Below are 21,690 nucleotides of genomic sequence, written 5' to 3' on the forward strand. Positions count from 1 at the left end.
ATATATACTTCTCTCTAATTTGTGTTCAATTGCATATATTTTTATTATTGTAGTATCAAATAAAATAAATTCAAGAAATTTGTATAATAGTGACAATGACAATAAAACGCCATTTATAACATGAATTTTGTGTGCAGCAAATGCCTGAATAAAAATGAAGAATCGTACCATACGGTATGAAATCTTGACATCTGAATATTTGTTTTACAATGTGGACAAGACATAGATTGGCATGCAGTTGCGTCACGTAGTAACGCGCTTGTAGTAATTTCTCTCGCATTCAGCGAAAAATTAACCCACGCTGCGTACGTGGCGAATTACGGAACGAACGGAAGAAGAAAAAAAAAATAAACGAAACGAGAGTTAGCACGCGGAAGAAACTTGCAATGAAGTTTTCCAGGATCCGATTACATATATATATATATTCACCAACGGCAACGATGTGTGAACGCGAATTCAACCGGCGTTTGCATGCGTAATACCAGCGTCGGATACGACTTAATTACACGGAGTGCCATAAACTCGCGTTGAATCATTGTCACAATCTTCTCGATTCGCGCCGACCGGCGCCACGAGCAATGGTTTACCGGCCGTTTCTATCGCATGATTTACGCTCGAATGTACTTTGCATTCCATTTACGGGGAAAGGGTTGCGTGTGGCTTGCGCAGGGGATAATCCCCGGGTCCGCAGCCTCACGGTAAGCTCCATACATTACGCCTTATTTACACGCGTGTGACAAGTTTCTCGTCCCCCTCATTCCAGCGCCTCTATGCATTAGCGTTGCATGTGCATGGAATTCGTCAGCATAGTTCGTTCTCTATTGCGTTGCATTGTAATTTAATATCCATAACTATGACTGTTACTCACCGCTCGATAACGCGCACCTGACTGGACGTTATCGGCGTACTTTCTCACACGCGACAAAATCTCACAAAGCTTCTACTTAAATACTTCTTTTCTTTCGTTCTCGATAATGGCGTATCGCGTTAATTTATATACGTATGTACGACATGATTTATTGTAGCTTTCCAGTTGCGCTAAATTTTAAAAGCTACCAGTATACATGAAGAGGTAATATAATAATTTTTATAGCGTACTGCAATCATACGATATAATTCTTTTATTTTATTTTTTGTCGCGTATCATAGTTAAATTAAATAGGAGCAAAATAGCAACGGTAACTACCCTTGATGGTGGACATGCATGGTTTATATGTATAACGAATTGTATTCTAATATAACTGTGAAATGCACCTAGAATTATAAAACTCGGATATGCGAGCTAATTGCTTAGTTAACAAAGTTGCACATTTTTACAGCACAAGGATTAAACCAAAGTTGTGACACACTATTAATTTCTCTAACTTTAGCACCATAATATCGCGCTACAACAACACGGCACGTTTGTAACGTTACATGGCTAAATAATGCTCAGTAATGTTGCAACGCACCGTGAAATAACGTAGCGGAGTATAACAAAGGCTTCTTTGTTTAAAAGCGTCTTAATTCTCATTACATAGCACGAATGCATCCATTCAGATTATTAGTACCATTATTTGGAGGTTTACAAATTTTCCAGCTTTCATTTACATATCAATCAATTTGTACTAAAAAAAAATGTTATAAGAAAAATTAGTTAAAAAGTAGATTAGAAAACTAGTTTTCTATCTTTTTCGTACTCGAATACAGTATTTTCTCGATGAATATAAGATTGTAGATTTTCTCAGCCATCTATGCCAAACATAAATTTCTTCACAATGCCTTACCTTGACATTCCAGTTATTGTTATACTTCATATAACTCTTTTGAAGAACATTCTTTATTAAAAAGAAACTTAAATACTTTATTATATAGGTTAATTTAACATTTATCTCATTTAAATTTTAGTATTATTTCAAGCACAAAGTGTCATTTAAAAAAAATACAATAAATATACATATGTATTTCAAATTACAAGTTATCAATGAGAACAATATGCAATATACAATAACAAGAAATGATTTTCATTATCAAACGCAATTCATAAAATAATACGATAATATTATAATATTCAATATAATGTTTCATAATTCTTTGTTTTATAGAAATTCAACATTGGAATTTAATATTCAATGCTTCAGCATTTGTAGCGCATCCTTTTAATCAAACTTGCAGGTTCTCTAGCCATCTCGTATTTTTCGACATGAGATTTAGTTAAGGACGGATACTTCGCACCATCATACGGATTATTCGACGACGTAACCTTGATAGTAATTAGAACTTCCTACGTTGGATAATCTTCGTATAAAGGATCACGGTCTGACACCTACCACGTACTGAACTTGAAGGGTGGATCAAATTTGCACACGTACGCAGACACGTGCGAGGGTAGTTCACGTTTGTGTGAATCACGTTTTCATACGTACACGGCAAACGGAATTTATATACCTAAATCCGCTATTCGCGGGATTAAACGGTCGAGAGCCACGTACGCACGTAGTAACCAAATTTTGACAATTAAACATCTACCGTCTACCGTCCGAGTGCGATCAAAAAGTCGAAGGCAATTATAATGAAAAAATACGATCTCTTGTATTAAATTCCCGTTTATATGGATATAGAATTATAGGCTAGAATAGAATATCGCATTTTGTAACATTTTCAGAAAAGAATTATATATAATATTTATTAATTATTTTATATTGTAATCTAATAATTTTTGATATATATATATCAAGTTTCATAACATCATTCAATATACGTAATGTTAAAACCAATATTTATTATACGTGCGCTTAAATAATATTTGAACTTTCCATACTGCTTTTTTGTAAATACATTATTTCAGGTAGATTTTTTGTCCTATACTTTGTAATTTAATTAGTCTCAAATACTAATGAATTAGAAGTGACCTATTGCCAAGGATTAAATGTGTATTAAGCGAGTCATTGGATAGCTGAAACATTTTCTAAATCGTGAAAAAATCGTGAAAGCTTTATCCTCAAAAATAACAGATCTACGATTGCTGCAAAGTGGTCGTAAAATAACATCCGCACAGACAAACTTGGCCGTTCCTGAGGTCCGAGTATTTAACAAAATCCTTGAAAGTACCTTGTTAAAAGAGCCAGAATGGGTTGAACGAATAGAGAAGAAAGAAGCTCTAAAATCTTTCGCGGAGGGAAGTTTGTAAGCCATTAAAAAGGTTATGCACTCCGCAAAACCAACAGTTTCGTAGTTACATAATTTCCATGAAGATATTTGTATGGATTAAATACAATTCTTCGTATCAGCAAATGTAGATTACTGATATTATACTATTATTATCCCATATATGGAACAAAAGATTTCTACAATGACAGGGGATTTTAGGCTTATCTCCATATATCTATCATTTCTATATGTGTGATGTATTTGTAAACTCATATATATTAATTATCCCGATATTAATAGCATAACTGATCCGTATATCTCATAGGTAACTAATTCGCAACGATCGAAGTCACATTACGGTGGAAACAGTCGCGATAGATAAATAAATCGAGTGATAGATAACATTGATCTAACTATAAATTATACATATACATTTGTACGTGTAATTTTCGTGCTAACCAGTTAATCACACCACAAGCATGATCACATTGCGTCAAATCACACGTCTATAATTACTGCATCGAATATTCCGTCAACATACCACTAAATCATAACGTAAATTATTATAAAATATTTAGCATAGATTATCCGCTACATTATTCTAATTCACGAACTTATACATACCTATTAAGTGCAAAGTATTAAAATTACAATTATCATTTCTAACATACTTCTACTGTAATGTCATTTTAAATAATTATATTAGTATCATGATAAATTAGTACATTGTAGAGAAATAAATTTATATAAATTTATTTGACTTTATTAATATATATTAGTAAAGTCAAATTTTTAAAAGCTAGAATAACAAACTTAGAAACAACATACGTATATTCGACGTTTCAATAAACAATATCCTTATTTGTCAAACTGTCATCCTAGATAAAACATTCTTTGAACATCGAGGACGTGATCGCCAAGTTCTCGACAACTCGAACGAACAAGAACCACCAACCAACGGCACGCTGTTGATTTGCAAACCGCATACAAAGTTTCACTTAGCACATCAACACGTTATGCACTGCATGATGCAAAACATAGTTCAACAATATATTTTATAGAGACACGTTGAGATATTGCACAGCATATAAAATCGGACAGAATTAATTATTTTTTTTTTTAATAGAATTGAACATCCGTGTTCTTATGATTTCAGATATTATTTTTATTGTATATAATATTTTTGTTGAAACAACTGTAAATAAATAGTGCAATGGCGTTCTAAATTTTGAAACTTTTATGTAATTTTTATAATGTAATTTATTGTTTCTCTTCTCATCTAATCGAATCTATTATCTCCTCCAAAAATGTGTTTAAGCAATATTATATTTAAACTGTAACGATAATAGTTAATTTAATTTTAGATCTCGAATTGGATCCATTCAGAATTATAAAAACGTAATTTTATTATAAAATTAATTTAATTTAATTATAAAATTGTATAATTTAAGTACTAAAAAACGCAATTTCGAAAGCATACATGTCGTTTAAAAAAATTATTTTATTCGTACTAAATGATCCCATAAAATTGAACGTGCACAAAATTGGAATCAGGTTTATCGCATCAGATATGTTAAAACAGCATATCTGCCGCCCCAAGATGGTCCACGTCAGCTCGTAAGCCGCTAATGCGACAAAAGTCACAGCGTTTGCGTGCCACAAAGAGGAGATAGCTGTGTGGCAGATCTCGCTCGTTGATAGCGGTGACGGTATCCGGAAATTGCAAGTGAAGACGAGCTGGGACGTGCACGTGACACTCTCCCGAGATGCCCTCGAGTACTGAAGACACAGCATAAGTGGTCATGGTGTCCCCTAGTACTTTGCGCAATTTTATCATCGCCGCTTTATCGTAACATTTCACAAGACATTGTCTTTGAAGCGTGTTCTTTTAGTTTAAGACCTGTGGGTCCGAAAATAAAGATCCTCTTTATCGAATTTATTTATGCAAAATAGAATATAATAAAAATAGAACGCAGCTTTAAATAACATGTTCATTTGTATTTACCTATATGCTACTCATAACGTGCTACTTGACATAATGATAATATTAGCACAAAAATATCTTTAAAATCCAACTCGAATAACTTTAATATATCTAGCAAATGAAAATGGAAAGACAAAGTGTCTAGCGTCTATGAAATCGTTGACTTTATACGGGACATCACTGAACATTAAGATGACTTTATTATAGAATCGTAGACTCCGTTATGCGTTCGAAATTTAAATAGTTGGAAACTTTTGCGGCTTTAACGAGCACCCTTCGCAATCTGGCATAAGGACCCATCAACGAGGCTGACGTAATATAGCTCGCAGCTGCAGTTACGCTAAACTTCCCAGATGATATCCACCCGTTATTATCAACCGTCCCACCGACGGGGTTGATGTACAATAGAACGTGTTACTTTAGAGCACCCTGGACCTAGCCGCTTCTTAATAGAGCTTAACTATTTTAATGAGGGACCGTACCAGAGATGGTTTCGGAGAATATCCACATTTTCGGCGATCCCGTCGCCTGTCCGCTTCTCCATTCCTTTACGAGAATACTCAATTTGAGGAGGCAGTTCCGCGTGGCTGCGTGGTGTCAAATTAAGACGGCACGCAAGATGGATAATACTTGATGAGGGCTTTACGATCCTTTAGGAAGATATAGTATCACCTAGATACAGTATCACTTTACTATATCTTCCTAACTAACTAGAAGGAAAGCAATAAGAAACTAACAAGGAAAATGTATGAGCATTGATAATTAACTTGACCATATGATACACATCTTTACTAATTAATGGTTAAATCATTAATAAACTCTATTACTTATCTTTCAAGATAACAATACTATTATTGAAACACATTAATATATTTCTTTAATCATATATATCATTAATTATATATCGTTTTTGAAATATATTATAATTGATAATTATTATAATCTATACAGCTACAAAAAAAAAAGAAAATAACTCCACTAGTGTCTCGATAAGAAATAATAATAAAAATAAGAAATAGTATACGTTATATCGTGAGAACTACTAAACCTAATTTATAATTTGGAATACCCACCAGAGTTGATGCTCTAACATGCTATTTTTAAAGTCATAAGCATCAGCTTAACGAAAATGACTATAGCGTACATGTACATAGCGTGTATGCATTATTAGAGAGCGCGAGGGAAGGACGTCAGATGAAAATCGAATCATGCAATTAGGCCTGATTCATTTGCAATCCCATAGCGTGCGTACTAATTGCACAAACGGATTCAGCGTCGATATTCGCGTTCATCTTTTGTAAGATACAAGGATTCTGCATAGCGCCTAACAAAAAGTGATCGCTAAAAAAAATTGCAGAATAAAATAACGAAACAACAAAGAATCGTATTTGTTCGGGTATTCATAACTGACTCACGTATTCTCCCGTTTTCCGATATTTCGTCATGGGAGAGACAGATCGAATTACCGTGTTAGCGCGTTTAACTCGTCAATTGTAGATTGGCGCACGTAGCATAGAAGCTATAACACATAGTAATTGTTGAATACAGAACTAGGCGTATAATTTGCGAAACTCTTATCATTATTCAAAAACTTTGCGATTCCATCCTTTTTGCTTATGCAAAAAGAAGTAAAACCTGAGACACAAACATTCACGACGTTTTAAAATGCATAATCCGAATATTTCTAGACATTTTTTTATATTGTTTTATTAAATCTGTAGATACAATAATATATCAGATCCTGAATATTCTATAAAATCAATTAGATTATAAGGCTGTTATCTTTACGACAGCTCTACCGGATTTTTTAATGATAATTAGTTTACATCAACAGCAATAAAAACCTCAAAATTGGCTCTTTTTAACGCATTGAACCGTGCCTTCCAACATTTAATTTCACACACAGTTTACTTTATGTAACTTTGGCAATTGATCTTAAGTAGATAATAACCTTTATGCATTCGCATAAAATGAACGTAAAATCACGTTGTCACCTTCCAACATAATGATGATAAAACATGTTTAAAACTTAAAAAAATATATATCTTATCATTTATTAAATTTTTTTTCCAAAATTTGATAATTAATAAATAACCACGAATATTTTAAATATCTTTAAAATTTTTAATTATTTCATCTTCTCTTTTTCTTACTATTTCTGTATTTATATGGATATAATAACAGCGTGATATGTTCATCCAATTAGGCAGTTTTGCTTTCAATAAAATATACAATTTCAGTATATTTAATCCTATACTTATTATATAGGTATTAACAACTACAAATTGTTGTAAATCCGTTAAAAAGCACTGGCTGTACGACAATGTTGCAATCACATAGACATCAGAACTATTCCGTTAAAATCTATTTTGATCGTGCTCGATGACTGTTGTTTCGAATACATGCGTAAATAAATCCGTTCCGTCACAATTTTTCATGAAATATAGAATAATCATGTTACCATTCAAAATAACCCACTTGGAAAACGTAAAATTGGATTGCAGATGCACCATTAACAAAAACAATATTACAAATTAAATTTAATAATGTGCAAATATAAAAAATGTATTTGAAATAATAGTTAAAAAAACGCCTATTAAAGATTAAAAGACATTTAAAATGAAGGAACAGAATGCAATTTTAAAAAGGAGCCTATATAACATAAAGAAATTTTAAAAACATTAAAAAATATTTAAAAATAGATCATTATGTAAATCAGTGCACAAAAATCTGAATCAAATTTTATTGCTTTCGTGATAACTCCAAAATCTCTTTATATTAAATATTAAGATTCCAATAATCATTAATAATTATTATATAATTTTTCTTGATAAAAATGTTTCATAAAAATATAGAATAATAATTTCGCATTAACTATATCTGAGAAAATGTTAGAATAGTCAAATATTTCATGTATGTTGCAAATTGAAAATATAAAAATACATAATCAGTTTAAAACTCTGTTAACTATAGAAACTATATCAAGCACGACAAGAACTTTAACCATTTTAACTTTTCGATAATAAATTTTTAACATCCTTTTTTATAATTTCATTTCTCTCGTTTTAACTCGACGATGGCGTGTAAAAAAGAACTTAAGCCAGATCAGCACTTATCAAGGCAGCGCTGCAGCGTAATGCATATTAAATGAATACCTCATCGAAACCAGGACAGCACAGTATGTCAAGAGTAATGTACACTGATTCGTTGTTTACAATAACAATAAAAATCTGCGATATTGAATTCGACTAAAACGCACCTTCTGCACTACATCAATATTACCTTTTATGACGACGAGTAAAAAATATTCGATACGGCATTTCTACTATTTGCATACGTCAGAGCATCGATATGTTCAATCGATATTCATCCCGGAAATTGGAACTACATCAAATTTGGATAACAAGTTATTTTCTTCCTTATTTTTTAAAAAATAATAAATCTAACATTTGCAAAGAGGAAAAGATAAAAATTAAAAAGTTCATATATATATATTCTATAACTTCAGAAATGTTATTGGTTTCATTCATTACTTTCTCTTATATAGAACTTTATCATTTATTGTTAAATAAAAACTATTATTATTAGTATTATATTATTCGACGCTATTATCTTGTCATATTACGTATAATAAAATGTGACGAAATTAATGTCAAATTAATTTTATGTTTGTTATTAATTAACAAATGTATTTATTTAAAAATACATACAACTAATATTAAAAATAATATTAAAAATATTTATATAATATATACGTTAGCAAAAAAAAAGAAAGAAAACTAGAAATTACCCGTTTAAATGTATTGTGTCTATATATAGTTATTGTAAAGCCGCCTTTATCACACACAGCAGATAAAATATAATTCTATAATTACTACTAATGGTAATAAAACATTGCGTTTAATTTTTTTTTAATTTTATACATGTATATACATGCGTATATATATATAAAACTATATCTTTTTAAATTATTTAAACAAATTTTAATAATACAAAACATTATTTTAATATGTGACATAGAAATGAATATTATTATATGCGCCAGAAACATCATAAATCGAAAGATAATTTTTTTTTTATTATGTTAAACCAATTAAACAGAGATATTGCGCGTTGAACTGTAACAGACAATTATAAATTCCTGTGCAATTTACACAAATTATAAATACTCATTAACGATAGGGATTTTGCTCGATATATAAATCGTATTATAAATTATTAAACCTTTGATCGCATATTTTTATAAATATATAAATATACACATAATATTGCACGTAATCAACGATTTCATCAATCATGCAAAATCAAGACTAATCCATAATTATTTATATCTATATTGTAATTGAATCACAAACTTTACCAAGTTTTTTACTCGGGATAAAATTAAAAACTTGGACGGCTTTATAAAGCTAATTTCTCTTTCTTAAGAACATACACATAGGTAATGTGCTAAAACTTTATAATCCAATCAATCAAACAGTTTCTGAGAGAAATACATATATAGTTATATGAATATGAATATATGTACAGAACAAGCGCATATTAATATTGCAAGCTTATTTATCTTTTTGTAGCTATATATAATTCTCCATTAATAATTACATACCGCTATACAGCTCTCCTTTACTCCTCTCTTCATTCCCTTTACTCCTCCCTCCCCCCCCCCTCTCTCTATCACTAATATATTAATAGTACAGCCGATCAAACGCGCATCCAATCTCATTATGACACGTAATTCACAAGCGAATTACCAAAGCTTGCCAAGAGAGAAAATTCATCGCGACATTCAAATCACGAAAAAAAGTGCCACACGGCAAATTGAATTACATCGCTTCATATACATGTATCTCTTGGAGGATTGCTCGACAAAAAATCGCGCATAAAAAAAAATTGTACCAGGCAAATCCCGAGGCATCAAAATCTCACGGAGAATATATCCAGAGACGTTTCTGTATATATTTTAAATGTCACGCATATTAGGTTTCCCTCATGCCGTTATGAAATTTATCATGCAGAAGTTTAAAGCTGCTTTTCAATTTTCCCAATACGTCGCGTCTCATGTCCAAGAGATAATATTTATAACGATAATTGTAATAAAATATGGATACCAAAATAAGCGACATACTACAACATGTATCTTTATCAATAATAATTATGGTCTTAATTTAAACAATTTGCATATATACCAACCTTATGAATAGATGTACAATGATACCCGTTCCATCCTCCTGAAATAATAAAAACATTTAGTTAATAATTAATGCATATTATTACAGCTACTTATAATAATAAATATACTCATTATAGAGCTTGCATTATTCTATCTAAACATTTAATATTTCAAACTGTCCGATAGTAATGTATTTTCAAAGTTGTTAGAGGTAGCGGAGCACTTCTATAAAATAAATAAGCGCAGTCAACGATGAAAATAAACAAAATTAACATTATTGTCATTTTATGCCGATAATTGGCTGTCTATAAAATGAACCATAAATGTAATTACTCGGTTAAATCGTGAAGCGCGTCGCAACGAGGCATAAAAGTGAGGAACACACTCTCGGCACAAGCCGCAGTTTTTCCGCGCATCCTGTATGACAGGCGACGTAGCTTCGTGTCGGAATTTATGTGGAGAACATGCATCCGCCTGAATTCATCGTATAAGGGCTTACTCGTGCGATATGTCACACCAATACTAACCGCTACGCGGATGTGTGAGCGTACATAGGTGAAATCGTGGATGTGAGCGCATCGGTTTTGCATTTTTCAAGCCGATAATTTATCAATCTTGTCCACCCCGATTCCACCCCAAATCCTATTCTCTAGCTGGCACGGCGGCGGAACGGCGAGGGTGAAGAGGAAAGGCCGGTCTACGATCGGTCGTTTCTGGCAGGGAAATAATGAGCCTCTTTAAAGACCGGAAGTTTTCATTCGCGCGAGCCTGGAAAATCGATTTTCGCACTTTGTCGAACGCGCTATTCGCATCGTCATGCGTCAGAAAGCAGCCGTACGCCCGATTTTACCCTTGAGAGTATATTGTTGTCAAAATACCATGGGTACAGCGATAATAAGCGATAATAACACAATCGCACGAAAATTTTGTGAAGCTCGTTTCATTACTTGCCTAAAGTTTAAATTAATATTTCTTGTTTTAATTGTAAAATCTATTTGAAGAGCTAATTAAATCAGACGATTGAGATCTCTGCTTCTCATTATTACAAGCGTATCTAGATTAATTGATATTGATAAATTTAATATCTTGCTTCCAATTGTATTATATAATTTACTATCATATTTTACCGTGCAATCATTGATTACGAATATACAGTTCACATTCTATCATAAGATACAACTTTCAATGAAATGTTTGCTGCTTACGCGAAAAAGAAAGTATACTTTTATATTAACTTTACTTTCTTTAGCTCATTCAACACGAGAGATACGAATGGAAACGAAAGTTTATCAATACAAAATAACTAGGTATCTCTACTTATTGAGAAAAAATATGGCAATCCATTCAAATGTTTCAGAGAGGCAAGAGATTTATTATCTGCTCTGATTCGACTGAATTTCCAACAATAAATTAAAATAAGAATATTATTAGTGATTAAATAAAAAAATATAAACAAGATTGTACTTTTTGAAACTGATATAAATAAACTATAAATAAGAAAATAAATACATGAAAAGAATGGTGTAAAAATAATTATGACATTAAAAATGAAATATAAATTTACAAAAACTTATACCCATCTTATTTAGCATAATTTATTTGTTTTTAGATAAGAAGATGAATCATCATTTATCGTTCGTTTTATAGCCTCTCCATTATGAAAAGCTGAGCAAGCTTCTACGAATCATTATTTAACTTCACTTTTACCTTATTCAGCGAAAAAAAACGAAGATGAGACAAATGTCTTTTCCAATTGAAATAAGAAAGAGAACGAACATTGGTAAAGATCTAATCCACAAAAATGCATTTTGCATGTTTAAAATGTATTTGCAATAAATTAATAAATCTTATTTAGTAATATAATAATTAATAATTCATCTTTTGGTAGGCTAGTAAATAATAAGTAAATTTCAATTCCTTTATTACAAAGTGTATCTAGTTCCTGTAAAAAATCGAAATAAAAAAATTGTTATATTTATTTTTATTTATAATATTTTATTTATCATATATTGCACACATAAGAATGTGTTATGTTTTATATATATATATATATATATATATATATATACTTCGAAACTATTGTCATATATGAACGAATAGAGCCCGTAACTTCTGCCGCATATACGTAATGGGAAAAACTAGGTTGAATGTAAGTTATGGAATTTGAGAGAACAATATTGGAAAGCGTAGGAAGTTATATGCCTTTCTATTTTTTAATTCAAAGTCACGATTCTCTTCTCGCTATTTCAGAGACACGAATTCATAACTTTTTTCATACCTAACTTTTACATAAATTATGCAAAAAATTTCGAAAAGAACAAATGTTTTCTATTTACAACGCAAATGTCAAATATAAATATGTCTTATTTATGTCATTTATTTTTTTGCCTTGCTTTTCATAAATCAATCTGTTTATATAATCGAAATCGTTTTCACATCTTCTAATCATATGAAATATAATGCAAAGTATCGACAGTCAACACCAGGCGCGTTATATTCTGAATTCAATAAGGAAAATTCGCCTCGCTCGTGGAATCGAAAATTATATACGTTCTCATACACGTCTTGAGAGTTTCCTAGAAATTCTCAATTGCTTTCACGAAACTTTAAAGAGGTATGCAAGTTTGAACCGTTTTTCATAGTTAGGAGATCGCGGCTGTATATGTCAGACTTTCAAGTAGCAAAGAAGTGGTTACAGTCGGACGTATACAAAATGATGGTAGTAGTGCAAGCATGTACAGTCAGCCAGCATTGCGCATTCCTCTATACGACTGACTGTTCGATAAGTTTTGATCTTATAATAATATTTATTTTATCTATTAATATTTTTATCGCAAACATTATCTAAAAATCTTTACCTTTGAAAATTATTATTTCAATAAATTCGATTATGCGGAAAATATAATAAATGATATGATATCTCTAAAAGAAGTATCTCTACAAAGTTCCCACTAAATGATAGAAATGTTATCATAACGAAGGCAATTCGTATCCGCAAACTAATGAAATTGAAATAACGAAATGCGATGTACGTCAAATGAAACCAATTTTATCCTTTATAATGACGGCTCGAGCTCCCACATATCAACGTACGCGAACGGATTCAATAGAAGAAACTTCTATTATTAGATTATTACGGAATATTTCGTTTGGAAATTAAACTTTCAATGGACACCGACCAGCGAATGCATGAATGTGAATTTCTCTCTGACGCTAGTGAAATGAGGAGAATTTTACTAATAATGACATAATTGTTATACTGCGTCGCTAATGAATCTCTCAGCACAAAATCACCATGTCCACTGAGGCACAGAATTCATTCAGAACTTTTTCAACTTCGAACTTAATTCAAAGCGAGAGGTGCGATAAGAAATTTATTCAGAAGCTGATGAGGTATTTCGTGCGGATTTTTCTTCCAACGCGTTCAACTCGATCGTCGGACAGAGAAAAATGCCCATCGGAGGAACGAACTCCGATAATTCATCCAGATGAAGAAAGCAATTAGCAAAACGCAATTAGCGCATCGTCTGTGTTCATTTAATTTACCATTCCTTTGTGCTATATATTCTCTTCAACGTTGACGTCAAACACTTGCAACATTTATTAATTTTATACAGCATATAAATTGATAATTGTTCAGAATAAACATAGTAAAAACAAATAAACAATTAAATATTTATTATTTTCAATCTTGATCAATAGTTAAGTAGTACTCTTGTAAAATTTTCTAATATAATTGGATTACACATTTAAATCCGTAAGGAATCGAAAGCAAAAATCAATCGTATTGAAGAATTTTACAGTTTACAACAGTTGCAAAACTGCACTTTCCCTGTTAAACACAGCCAAAAAAATCTAACAAAATGAATCATAATATTTAAAATGTAAACAGTAAATATCAAGAATAAAAGGATCAGATTTGCATAAAATCCCTTCGTGAGGATAAGAATAGAAATCTGACATTATTGAAAAGGTGAGAGATTTATGATTCAAGGATGAAACAAAACGGTGGTGGGACTAAAGCGCGATTCAAAGAATGAAGCTGGAAAACTTGTAATAGCGAAGGAAGACAAACTACAGCTCAGAAAGTTGCGAGAGTTCTAAAACTTCGTAGAAATAGATGCATGACCAATGTCTAGCAATATTACGGAAACGAGACCGTTGTATTGCACCAAGGGCCAGACAAGTTGTACGAGACAGAAGTTATTACACCCAGGAGGAGTAGGGCACATTAGGATCAAAATCACAAATCCTTGCGCACGTGACTCGCCTGCAAAACTTCTGATCATTCCGGCGCCAGAACTTGCGGCCGATAAAAATATATCATTTGCCATCGTACTTCATCGACATTTCGACAAAAAATAAATGGAAACGTACGTGCGTGGTGATGAGGAACGCTTCTAACGTGACTGGCTGCGAAACAATCACCATTTCGCAATTCCGTAATTGTTGTTACATATTTCTATTCATACACGCTTTTACATTCCTATATTTCCTACTATTTCAAACAAAATTGAATTATTTCCATTGTCACTAATAGCCTCGATCCTCGCACCTTCATCAGGCACCCCTTTTATACGATGCAAATCGCTTTTTTGTTCGCGAGTTAGATAGGGCAAAGAGGAAATTGCTCGTGACCTCCTGAAAGGATCTTCGCGTTGGTGTAGGATGAAGGTACACAATGAAGCCTGGCCCTTTGTTGCAACGATGATAATAATATTTGTCCAAGCATAATTCGGGAAATATTCAGGACTTCATTTAAGACAGTATCGCCGCGTCGCAGAATATTCTTTGAAGGATTCACGAGCCCTTGGAAAATTTATTCCATCTGCTTCTTCTTCTTCTTCTCTTCTTATAAAACTGCACGACGGCATTTATACGTCACAAAACTGTAACTGCAACTTTATCGTATTGAAAAGTTTTGCGATATTACGAGAAAAATATACCTCTCTTAAATCAAATAAAGTCATTATGCACACATAAGTCAATTTGTATTTTAATATCTCAATTTATATTAAGAATATAAGAAATGTATTTCACCGTCGATATAGTTTAATTTATCAATAATAAAATAAAATGTAATCGTTTCTTATATAATTAATATTAACATTTAATCAATCAATTTAAAAAATTTTCAATTCTAAATGTAAAATATTTTCTGCTACAAAATGGAATAAGTATAAAAAATACTTTGACATTATATATTTTAAACATAAAATATGTATTAAATTTAATTTATATTTATCTAATAAAAATATTCTTTATAAGTCATAGTATCAGTAAAGTATATTTATATGAAGATAAAAAAGAAATCAAGAGTGATCTTCACGTAAGCTGTAATAAACTAACAAATTGCTGATCATTATTCTTTAAGTCGCTATTCTAACCCGGCACAGCACTATCATTTTTCTGTTCTGTCAAGTTTTCTTGCTGTCCCCTAAACGATATTCTCCAGACGTTCATGTCGATGTGAACATTTGTCACCGGACGCGTCACGTCCGACAAATTATCACTGTCAAACTGCACTTTAATCAGAATCCTAGTATTATACTATTCTAGAATGCTTTTCTCGTTAAAAGTATAGAATAAAAGAGCAAAGTACTACTGAAATAAAAAGATAGTAAATACAGTTTGAAGAATTCAATTGATTCGAGTTCTATATACTCTCATAGTATCGATGTTAATTCAATTTCTGTTAAAGTAAGAGTTTTGAACAACTCGAAGAATTTTTCGATATTAGAACGAGCAAGCGTAAACAGCATTAACAGAGAGTAAAAATGAAATAATCTCTAATTATTTGAAAGATACCTTACTGTAATTCATTGTGCAGTTATAAACAAGTGGGATTTAATGTAAAGGAAAACGTGCAGAAAAATATATTTCGGTATTTAATTATAAAATATAATCTAATCATAAACTCTACGAACTTATTTAATGGAACAGAAAGCGAAATCGATGAAACGCAAAGCAAAAGAAAAAATAACGCGCGACGAGAGAAACTGGCGCGGTCGTGCATCAATGAGAAAATTGAATACCCCATCGAAGCACACAACAGACACAAATTTATGGGGCGTTCCACTTTTAGGTACGACAACCAGACACCAACACGCGCAATCGTTAATCGATCGCTATGATTGTACAGAGAAAAAAGAGCTATCAAGCGACCATTATCCACGTTTTCTATTACCAAAGCCGGTTTCCCTTTTATCTATCATCATTTCACCCTTTCATCTCTTTATATATGATGAGAATAAAATTTTGACACCACTTATCTCAAATTAACTGTAATTAGCTATAATCGTGCATTATTATTATAGTATATATTTCTACTAAATATGTACATGTAAAAATAAAAATTTTATATATATATATATATTACTTTTTATTTTGTGTATATATACATGTATATGATTATATGCATTACATTTATATTATATTAGGTGTTGGAATTAATTCGTAGCGTTTTACAAGTGATGGGAAGTACTTTCATTAATGTATTTTTTAATGCTCATGTGAAATAAATAACATTCTTTCATTAAAAACGCTACGAATTAATTCCAACACCTAATATATATGTTCATTATTATGTGCGTATGTATATATATATATATATATATACATATATTCTTTAAATGACTAAAATGAAAATCAGCCAAAAAAACCATACAAAATAATTATGATGTAATTGTGATTATCAAAAATATATTAAAAAATGACGATAATCTTTAGAAAGCTCAGTACACTTGTAACACGCACTAAGTTCGAAAAATAAGAAAGATAATCCCTAGCATAAGACTTTCCAAGTTTCGGCAAAAATTAAGGATGAGAAGCTACTAGTATAGGTACCATCTGGTCTTGACGTCTCGTCAATGTACAGTAAGTGAGAAGAGGGTAGGTAAGGAAAGGGGATGGGTAGGAGCTTAACATTAGGTCTTCTCCGGTTCTGTTAGTAATGGTGATGCTAGTAGGAAGAGATAGAGAGAGAGAGAGAGAGAGAGAGAGAGAGAGAGAGAGAGAGAGAAAGAGAGAGAGAGAGAGAAAGTGAGATCAACTAGCTCCTAAGTCAGAATATGCAGAGATTCTAGAAACGTACCAACGAGATTTCCTAGCTTTCCTTACAACTAAGGTTGTCGTGTGATTTATATGAAAACGATTTTGCATCTGGCGGCACAGGTAATCGCACGATGATTGCTGCTTGTAATTGATTAGCGATTACCCATGTCACTTAATCCCTCCATCTTCCCACGAAAGTGATGGCTCGATTGTTGACAACATTATCGATATCTCTTGGGCAATACATCAATCAAAATCGAGATGAGAGTACAGATGGACGATCGAAATAATGTTTCACTGATAAATCGTTTCCTCGTTTTCAAAACAATGATTCATCATAATGCACTAGTTTTAACGTTATTTATATTCTACCGTTGCCATAAATTTTTGCACTCTTCTATTTTAAATATCTCTTATATTTCACATAATCACACATTGTTAAATAAATAACGTATAAAAATATAATAATAAAAATATAATAATATTGTACAATAATTATATAATAATTGCAGTATTTGTAGATATTTATAAATAATTTGTTTTATAACATATATATTTGTAATATGCAATAGTTTCATAATAAATAACTTAAAAATCCATTAACGTCATCCATACTTAAACTTTTAATTTTAGATTGTTCTAGCATTCAGATATTCAAAAATTTGGAACAATACATACTTTAAGACATTGTAATTTATCATTTGTAACTTATCGTGTAATAAAAAAAAGATTAGTACGAAATATTTCAAAATTTGCAGTTATTTCTAAAATATAAGGCATATAGAGGAATTCACTACGATCCGCAAACGACTTTAAAAACTGTTCCGTAAATACATTACACCGGCTTGTTCCTTTTGGAACATTTCCCGCGGGCATTTAGATGAAATACATCACACTTTCCATGATCGATGTGCATATATATGCCTGTAGTTATGCCGACGAGCGGCGTTTCCTGGAAGCAATCTTCGCAGCCTGATTTTATAGCGCGAGAAGTGCTCCAATACAGTTTCATGCAATCCGCGATACGTTCGACACTTTGAATCGGTAGATGAACGTTGGCGCGATCGCAACATGTTACTGCGGAACAATGAAAGCGATTTACGACGCTATCGCCGCAAGGTGCTACAGCGCGATAGAAGTATTGTTACGGCAAGTAAAAGAGTACGACCTGACTTAGACATGTACAATTTCGAATCAAAGTGACGAAAGTAAGTCTCGAAAGTCCTGCTCTTTATATGTACGTGTTAAAAGACGTATAATAGCCGATACAATGTTTTTGAAAGAAAAACCAATTGTTGACATTTTAGAACGATGGTGTCTTGTCTCATGACATCTTTTCCAGTGCATTATTCCTATTTTAAATATCTCTTCTCTGCAAACTCATATTACTTAAAATATTTCCATTTTTTTTCTCGATATCTTGACAACTCGCAGCTCATAATTTTAATCATGAATATCGGTAAATGTAAAAAAAATTGCGTAAAAAAAATTGCATAAAAAAAATTGTGAGCGAAATATTCTGTTAATATTAAGAATCATATTTTGTCAAAAGTTTTAATTATTGATCCATGATATGATAAAAGAAAAGCACTCTTTGCATAAAAATAAAAAATAACGAGCGAGGTAGCGCATTTTGTGTGGCACTATCCCCTTAGAAGAAGTTCTCGGCATTATCCCACTCATAATTTCGTAGGCAGCTTACACAAGCTTAACTCAACCCCTATCTCACCTCTGTCCACCCTCCAGCCGCTACCACCCACGGTTCCTCCAGCATTGCAAGCTCCGAGCTTGCAAGCTCGCAAGCTGCCCCCTCATAAACTTAACATAAGGGTTAAGTCTTAGTAGTGCCCTCAGCTTTACTCCTTTCCTTCCTTTTGTAGCCCATCTACCCCATGCTCCCTTACTTACATCAAAGGGTAAACTTTCAGCTTGTTATCTGAAACTGCTCAGAAGCCCATGTGTAATTACCTCTTTGAATATTTTCTTTTTAAAGACTGCCTGATTACGCGCTATCCTGAATCGTTTCGCGCTTCGCTTGTCAGGCGAAATTATCTCTTTCCAGTAAAAAAAAAAAAATCCTAAAACTTATTAAATCAGCACAATATTGTAATTAAGTTTAATTTTATCCAGTTTGCTTCACTATTTAAGCAATCGTATATGGTCAAGAAATGCAAATTTTTTAAAGTGTCATAGATAAATGAAAAGAATATCTTCCATTCGTTCATCCAATTATAAGCTGTACCAAAATTGAGAGAATCAGAGTACTACGAGATCATAGGGACAGTGTCGCGAACGGATACAGAAAGTCGTAATTATGTGCATTTAATTATCGTTAAAAGTAACAGCCACCATAAATCCGTCTTGCAGTCTAGAGACAAAGAAGCGACCGGAAGGGCGCAAAGCTCGCACGTTTCTAAACCGAAAGTCGCAACATACAAGCCACTCAACGAAATTGCCACGTGGCCGAGTTCCTCAACAAGGCGCGAAGAAGCATGAGAATCCTCAAAAGGACTGCGTCATACTACGAGAAGACTTTGATGCATGAGCGTGGACCACCAAAAGAACAAGGGGAAAGGTCAAAAGCGAAACATTATTTCTCTGCTGTCACAACAAAGTAGGATTTGCCGTTAGTACATATATATATATATATATATTATACGTGCTATGCAACTGCGCAAAATTACGTTCCTGCTATACGAGACTTCAAATCCATTTATGTCCCTTGACACAGTTGAGGAATGACATTTCGAACTAAATATTTTTCTAACCCAACAATAGTGTTTATGAAACATGTGTTTGTGCACGATTTTACATTCTAAAGACATTTTAGGTTATTTATCTTAATATAGATAAAACCGATATATCCGTTAACACGCACGAGTACAAAAAGGTAACATCCATCAAAGTAACAAACTCGACATGCAGCCTGAAAAAGGCTTTTAAATCGTATAAGAAAATAGCGTTAAAAACTTTGTGTAGCACGAGAGAGATGGACGGTTACGTCACTGACTGTCAAGCGGTTTCTGCGAGGGGATTTCATCGCCGCAATATTCCCTGGTGATCGTTAATTCGACAAATTATTCATCGTGGCGGAAATGAAACGCCTAGCCGAATCGACACAACTTCGCTAATAAGTTAACTAGCAATCGCTCAACCGCCTCTTGCGCCGGTGAAGTTCTAATTGAATCGCTTGCACCCGTCATCGTCGCAAGAAGCCCTGATGCCGCACGATGATCCTTCGCCTCTGGCGTGATCGGCAACGACATTTTGAGTGAATTTTCCGACTGAAGATGCGCGTCATATCCGCGCAGCGGTCTGTTGTTTTCCCAGAGTGAAACGCAACATATATCTTCGCTCGCCCCCGCGGGCTCACCACCGTACGCGCATTCACGTTGATATAATGCACGCCATGCGCGCTCCGATGTAGAAAGCCAGCAGAAGAGAGGAGAGGACGGCAGGGAGAGAACGGGCAGGACAAGGGAGGATGCGGGGGTGGAAAGAGGGGCCATAGGTGAATCCCGCAAAATTGCAATTCCAGACGAAATGGAGTTCTGGTATTTTATCCGGCGTATGCACCTTGCGAATTCGAACGGGAAGCGTACGCATGGTATGCGAGCTCGTCCGTCCATCACCAGTAGAAGGCTCGCGCATGTATATATATATATATATATTATATATATACGGAAAAATTGTAAATAATGGTGTGGCACTCAGGTGTGGCACTATAACGCGTCGCTGTCTAAAGCGTATAAACGTCTCGTTTCAATGCCGCAGGAAAAGTCCCGCTTAAATTGACTGTTAATATTTTATTCATCCTGTCTTTTCCCGCGTGCGAAGCGCAAACTCAAAATACTCGGCGTATTGTGTATGCTTTGTACTTAAATATTGGAGATTTCGTACGGTGGACGTGCATGCAGATGCGTTTAGTGAAATGGTATTTTTATTTGTCCACTACATAAACTGACTTCTTTTTTCTCTCTTGCAAGCATGTTAGAAAGAAAATGCATTTACTATTAATTATAATATCAATCTTAAAAGGTTGGATATAACGCACTATGAATATATGCATGCATCTCTATTGATTTAAAGCTTAATAACCAATTTAAATATTTATATTGCTAGTTTATATGCGCTCAATTGCGCATCCTGATATTCTTATTTACATTAAACTTTTTTTTATTGACATACGCACATACATGCATAAATGCGAGACTTATAAACGTGGCCTACAGGCAGATCAAGGCCTTAATCGCATATAGGTAGATCATATGCTTTCAAACACGCCCATATCCTCCTCGTTTGGACCCTCGAGGCTTTGCCATAGCTGGGATCGTAATTGCTCGAAGAGGGATTC

The 21,690-nt window shown here is 33.0% G+C and overlaps 1 long non-coding RNA gene across 3 annotated transcripts in view; it reads right to left on the reverse strand.

Annotated features, from left to right (window-relative positions):
• LOC147910578 (uncharacterized) overlaps positions 1-21,690 on the reverse strand; it is a 213,888-nt gene that overhangs the window by 77,389 nt on the left and 114,809 nt on the right. For all 3 annotated transcript variants that reach the window (XR_015544251.1, XR_015544250.1, XR_015544252.1), the window contains exon 3: positions 10,304-10,341. This is a non-coding gene — a long non-coding RNA (uncharacterized LOC147910578). The remainder of the gene's footprint in view (positions 1-10,303; positions 10,342-21,690) is intronic.

This window comes from Acromyrmex echinatior, chromosome 2, assembly GCF_024713525.1.
Source record: "Acromyrmex echinatior isolate Ae372 chromosome 2, ASM2471352v2, whole genome shotgun sequence".
Lineage (NCBI taxonomy): Eukaryota > Metazoa > Arthropoda > Insecta > Hymenoptera > Formicidae > Acromyrmex > Acromyrmex echinatior.